The 6,000-nt window shown below is 38.1% G+C and overlaps 1 protein-coding gene across 3 annotated transcripts in view; it reads left to right on the plus strand.

Annotated features, from left to right (window-relative positions):
• Positions 1–6,000, plus strand: part of POLA1 (DNA polymerase alpha 1, catalytic subunit) — a 179,345-nt gene that overhangs the window by 114,424 nt on the left and 58,921 nt on the right. The gene's annotated exons all lie outside the window — the stretch shown is intronic.

Consider the following 6,000-nt stretch of genomic DNA (forward strand, 5'->3'; position numbering starts at 1 on the left):
GGCTCTGTGATCTTAGAGGTCCAGCCCCAATGATTCTATGATTCACATTACTAAATGCATAAAGTTTTCTGGTGGAGTCTTATTTCACTGTTTGTGATGGCATTCCCGACCTGAGGGGATTTCTTCTTGGCGTTGTAGCAGTGGCAGGTAGGTGTCACTCAAGTCTGCTTTGTCTGCTGAAATTCCAGTGCATGACACTGGTCCTCACACTGTCACTSAGGCTGTCATTGCTGCTGGTATCTCACCAAGGTGGTGCAGGCACAGTGGACTGTGCCTGTGTTATTACTGGAGTTCTTCTTTGTTCTGAGCAGGCAAGAAAGCAGATAAGAAGTTGAAATTACTTTAAAGTAATTTGGTTTCTGGTACACAGCAGAAAAATTTCCCTGACTTTACAGCAATAGCTCATCTCTAAGTCAATATTCATACCACTTTCACATTGGAGGTGTGAAATCATGATGTAATTCTCAAAAGATGTAGCTACTACTGAAAGTCAAAACATTTGACAAAGAATATGCAGAGCTTTTGGTTCTAGTCSCTGACTGCTAGGAAAGTTTTTCTGTCTGTTCCCCCAATCACTCAGCAATTTACAGAAGACACAGACAGGTAGGACAAGGAGAACACACCACATGTGTGGAACAAGTTATTGCAGTTGGAACTGATAACTTTCAGATCACTGAGTCAAGTCCTCTGTTGCCATGATKAACTGCCTGGTTTTACTTCATAAAATCATTTGTCTTTTAATATTGCTTGGGGGGGAATCAATAGATTTGATCATGCAGCCATTAATGTGGTGTTGGTGGTACCTCATCCTTCCAGAGGATTTCAAGCCACTTCAGCCAGATTTACTTTATTAGGCAGTACTATCCATAATAATGGATGTTCTCAGGGAAATAGGTTTTGAAGCCTCTGGTCTTGGAGTGAGTGGAAATAATATGCTTTTTGTAAGAGTAGCATGAAAAGAAAGGCCAGAGTGAAGTTAAAGTGGCCTGATTAGTGACTCACAATGGTACCTGGACCAGAAAATCTTCATTGCATTGTGTGTCACTTACATTCAGCCTTCCAAAAGCTGGTTTGCTGATCAGTGACATGAACAGCATGTTCATRCTGTTCATGTACTTAATGTGTCTACTAGGACAGCATGTTCTAGTTGGGTTCCTGCACTTCCCTTCTGGGGGGTTTGATGGTGTAAGGTGGTAACTTCAGTTCTACAGTGCTGGAGCCACAGGTTTTGGATGTAATGTGCTGAAAGATGCCACCCATCTGAGACTGGGCATCATCCACCAACAGCCCATTTTCAAACACCCACCTTAAATGCGTTTGCCTTTAATGGGGTGAAAAGGTTGTAGAGAAGSAAGCATGAGCTACAAGTAAATTCAACTTCAAAGTAACAAAGACTTCTGAATAATTTTCAGTGCTGGCAGCTTTCTGCTTTTTACTAGCACATTTTTTTTCATTCCATGTCAACTTTTAGAGCATTGTAGTGCCTCAGCATCCAGACTGTCTGAAGGCAGGAACAGATGCAGAGCTGAAGTGTTGTAGAGAAGCAYGTTCAGTCCCCTACTGTAGCAGACAACCAAGCCACATTGTCAAATGTAATTTGTAAAAACTAAGATAAAGCTCAGTAAATGTATGTTGTTGACCCCTGCAACTTCTGTTTGAAAGGCTGTTGCAAAACCACTTGCCTCTGTATTTTGGGGTAATATTTATAATGTTTGATGATTATTAGAATGGGAGAGGCTAATTCTCAAGAACAGACTTACAAAGAAATAAAATTACTTTTGACTTGCAAATTTYTCCCTATTAGCTACAGTTCATGGACTTAATACTCTTGAGGGATTTTCTTTTATATTGTGCATGTATTTCAGAGCTTTTTCCACACACTTTTTTTATATTTTAAAATAAACTAAGCATTGGTAGGCAGGATGTTTGGAAATGCTAGTTGCTTTTTGTCCCCTGTATCAACTCATATTTCATTTCCCACAGTGTTGCAGATACCAAGCAGAATAAAGCTGAAGGTTCCTATTATGATTTTGTTTGATCTACTGCAAATTAATTTACAGACTCAGTGATAGCTGCTGGGAAATGGAGGATTGGTTTTGTTTGGCCAGTGAAGATGACAGGCATGGATCAAATAAGGGTTAACAATAATGCACTTGAACAGAATGAATCAGAACATAATGCATGTATTGAATTTGATTGSAACATGCATGTCCATGGAAAAGTTTTTTTGTTTAAAACAAATCAAGGCTATGGCTTAATTATCAAAGCAAAATAARAGACATAAAGAGCTAAATGTCTCTGATACTGCTTTTTTCAAAAATWGCTCCCTTCACACAGTTATCTACATATTTAATTTCCATACATAATAGCAACAGTTATTGTTGTCATTTGTTAAGAGAGATTAACAGATAGTAAGTGCAAACAAACTCAAATAAGGCCTGAATAGAGAGGTGACAAAGAAGAAAAGACCTCTTTAATGTTAATTATAACTGGTAGGAAGTTTGTACAAATGACATTAACTGTTTTCTATATGAATTGAAAGGACATCTAGTTTGATAGAATCTATGCAACACATTGGGACATTTTATGGTAGACAATAACTTAAATCTTCATTTTTTATATACTGTTTATTGAGAAACTTACTGTATATTTTGATCAATATTTCTTAGAAGCTGAAAACAAGTACAATAATAAGCTATGGAATTTAAATGGCTGATTTATCCTAAGCTTTGTTTTTTTTGTGGGGGGGGATGTTTCAGTCTTTTTTCACCTGTTTTTTGTGACCAGTGGAGCCTTCCAGTGCTTTCTTAAACAGTGACTTCATTAGACTGAAACAACTGCATAAAGAAACTTGCTTCAAATGCCAGTWTTCARTGGTAGTTTGAGAGGTCCATCWRTACATTCCCTTATAAGACAGTAGAMGCTGTACCTTGTCACGGGTGTTGTCCTTTGTTTCATAATTGTTAGCTAAAAAGGCCAATAGGTGGCAGAAAACACAGTTACTTTTATCATACATTATTTTCATGGTTGTCTATTTCTGAGTATTCTTTTCAGCTGAAACTGGGRTGATGCTCCCATTCCAGGCTTTGTTTTTTCAGTTGCACTTACATTCCCTAACTAAATATCTTGCTATCTGGCGGCTTCCATGATTTGTTTTTCTAATAGAACAAATTGTTTCAAAGTTCAAATGTAGTCATTTAATGCATTTTGAGTCATGAATGTTCTCTTTGTGCACGCAGAATCTTTTCATAGTTACAGCTGAAACAATTATGCTCTTCAGCATTCTTTGGAATGGGTGAGGACACCCTCCATGCCTCCCCCTGCCTGGCTGTGTATTCTGAGGTGCTCTTTATGTCAGACTGCTGCCAGATGCTTCATAGGAAGGTAGAGATGCCACAGAATAAGCACTTGTGACATAAACAAATTTCCACACAGAGAATAGCTTTTGTCTCTCAAAATTAACTTAATGAAAGTTCTGTGACAATTCATTATCCTCGCAAAAATGTTTTTGTGTTTTKCCTCCCTGTGGCTCTAATTATATTCTTGGTACTCACATAGGTGAGTGCCTGAAGATCTCAGTGCTATCCTTGAGTAGCTTTTTTTTGATAGGAGGTKATTCCATGTCTGTTAAAACTGAGTTATTTAAACAGTGTGAGGCAATAGATAAACACCCTCCTCTTTTAAAAATAAATCTGAGGTTCATTTGCAAAACCAAAGCCAAGCCTGTCTTTTTCACTTGAGGCTCATTTGTGCCTSAGGTGACAAAGACACAGGTCAGGTGTCTGTGTTATGTCTAAGTTGGGATTTCTCACGGTGAATCATGTGCTGATGAAGTAGCTCCGTCTTGGTGAGCAGCATCTTGTCTTTCTAAGGTCAGTTCTGAAGTATTTGTCATTTTTGACATTTTCTCAGTGTGCAGTATTAAATGCCACAATTTACACTGCTGATCTACATAACAATAAAGTTCACAGATTTCAGTGAACAAATTGTAGGGAATGAATACACTGATCATACTCTGTCTAAAACCTCTTACTTTGTTAAGAGGATCTAGAGCAGGGAGGATTACCTCATCCCAAAATCTGTTTGGTGAATTGCTTTTTGGAGCTGTTTTTTCCTTCCTCCATTTACTATAAATGGATTGTAGGCTGCTTAAACTGGGTATCAGGCTTTTAGATGTCAGAGTTGGGTGAAATTARTCTAACTGCATATATAAATACATTCTTTCCATTCCTGCTCTATGGACTTAAGCACCCATTTTAGGAAGTGTTATATATATTGCTATTGCTGTGATATTCTCCACACAATTTTTCTGGTCTGCCCACATGGACATAAAAAATCTGCTCTGCAAGAGCAGTAGAAAGTGTTTTGATGGGCTTGACACCAAATGGGATAATATTGAGTATATGACATGGCTGTAAAAATGGTGAAAGAGATCTCTGGAATAAATGAAGTTATTTGGAAAGGATTCGAGATTTAAACTTAAAATTAAAAACCAAAATATTATTGAAGCACTTTTGAAATTATTATAGAGTGTATTTTAAAGTTGAGATGTAAGTGGAAATTAGGTAGAAGTTGTTGCCAGAGCATAACATGGGGGACAGCTTGTCCAAGAGCCAGTGAGRGTGGAAGCAAGCAACTTTTTGAGTTGTCCTCKGATTCATAACATTTCTGTCCAAGTACCAGGGGTCCAGGCATGGTTAGATTTAACTTTTTTGCAGGAGCAACAAAAATTTTGGCAACAGGCAAAAATAACYAGYCACTATTCCCAGTAGAGAMATCACCAGCCAATAGTTTGAAAGGCAGAGTTTRGCAGGGCTGAGTGGCTCAGGATGGTAAAAGCAGGAACTGCTTAAGAAGAGCTGCAGGAAGACAAAGTTGACTTCTCAGTTAACAATGGAAGATTAAATCCTCTGCCAAGTAATGTGAAGTGAGGCAGATGCTAAAAAAACCCAGTCTTAATTTTGTGTCCAGTGTATGCATTGAATCAGTAGCAAAGAATAAAAATATAATTCTTGAAAAATAGTAAGTRTCTTTCTGGAAATGATGCTCAGTGACCAGATGCTCAGTAGCGCTCGAGGCAGATAGAAATTGAGGAAAGAAAGGAGCAGAGAACAAGATAGTAAAGACAATTTTGTTTCTGTATGGATTCATGTTCATCTGGCATCTTGAATACACTGTGCAGTATGGGTTTCATCTCCCTCCCCATTTGTCCCATTTTCCCCCCACCAGCTCATTTGCAAAAAGACCTGTGAGAAATTCAGGAAAAGGATAACAAAGATTTGGAATGGTTTCCAGACAAGGAAAAACTAAGTAAATTGGGACTGTGGTTTGGAAAAGRCTTTGATTGAAGGTGGTGTGACAGAGGTCTGTAAAATCATGAGTGGCATGGAAAAGGTGAATGCAGAATKATTTTTCCTACTCTCTTCTGATGCMAGAAGTAGAAAGCATTAAAAGTGAAATTCTGTGTGTGTGTGTCTGTTCAGGAAAACTAAGATACTTTTCTATATAATTGTTTATAATTGTTCTGCAGGATGTTGCAGATGCTACAGGTTTATATTGGTTYGAAAAGCACTTGAAATTCATTGGTCTCAGTAATACATGTGCCACCACTGAATACAGAGACAGTGAATCAGGTGCTCCTTGAGCCATTTCCAGATGCTGGGAAAATCCTTGGAAGAGTTTTACCATGTGCTTTCTCTTATGCAGTTCATTAGGTATCTTCCATTGGTGGATCTTAGGGATGGCATTGTTTTTAGCATGTGGTTGAACCTGGCACAAAAAGTACATCCTTACTAGTCCTGAAGGCATTCCTTCCTGCATAGTCTTAAGAGAAGCCTTTTGCATTGTCTCCCTGAGCTGACATAGAGCAAACTGGCTCAGATTTTATTTCATTTTGCTCAGCAAAATGTTAGATTTTCCTTAATAAGTCAGTTTACATTGAAGTCTTGAAAGCTTTCTGAAAAAAACCCTGGCTGCCATCAGAAAACTTAAAACTGTTCT

The sequence above is a fragment of the Malurus melanocephalus genome, unplaced genomic scaffold (genome assembly GCF_030028575.1).
Source record: "Malurus melanocephalus ecotype Western Australia unplaced genomic scaffold, MMel_1.1 scaffold_250, whole genome shotgun sequence".
In the NCBI taxonomy this organism is placed as follows: Eukaryota; Metazoa; Chordata; class Aves; order Passeriformes; family Maluridae; genus Malurus; species Malurus melanocephalus.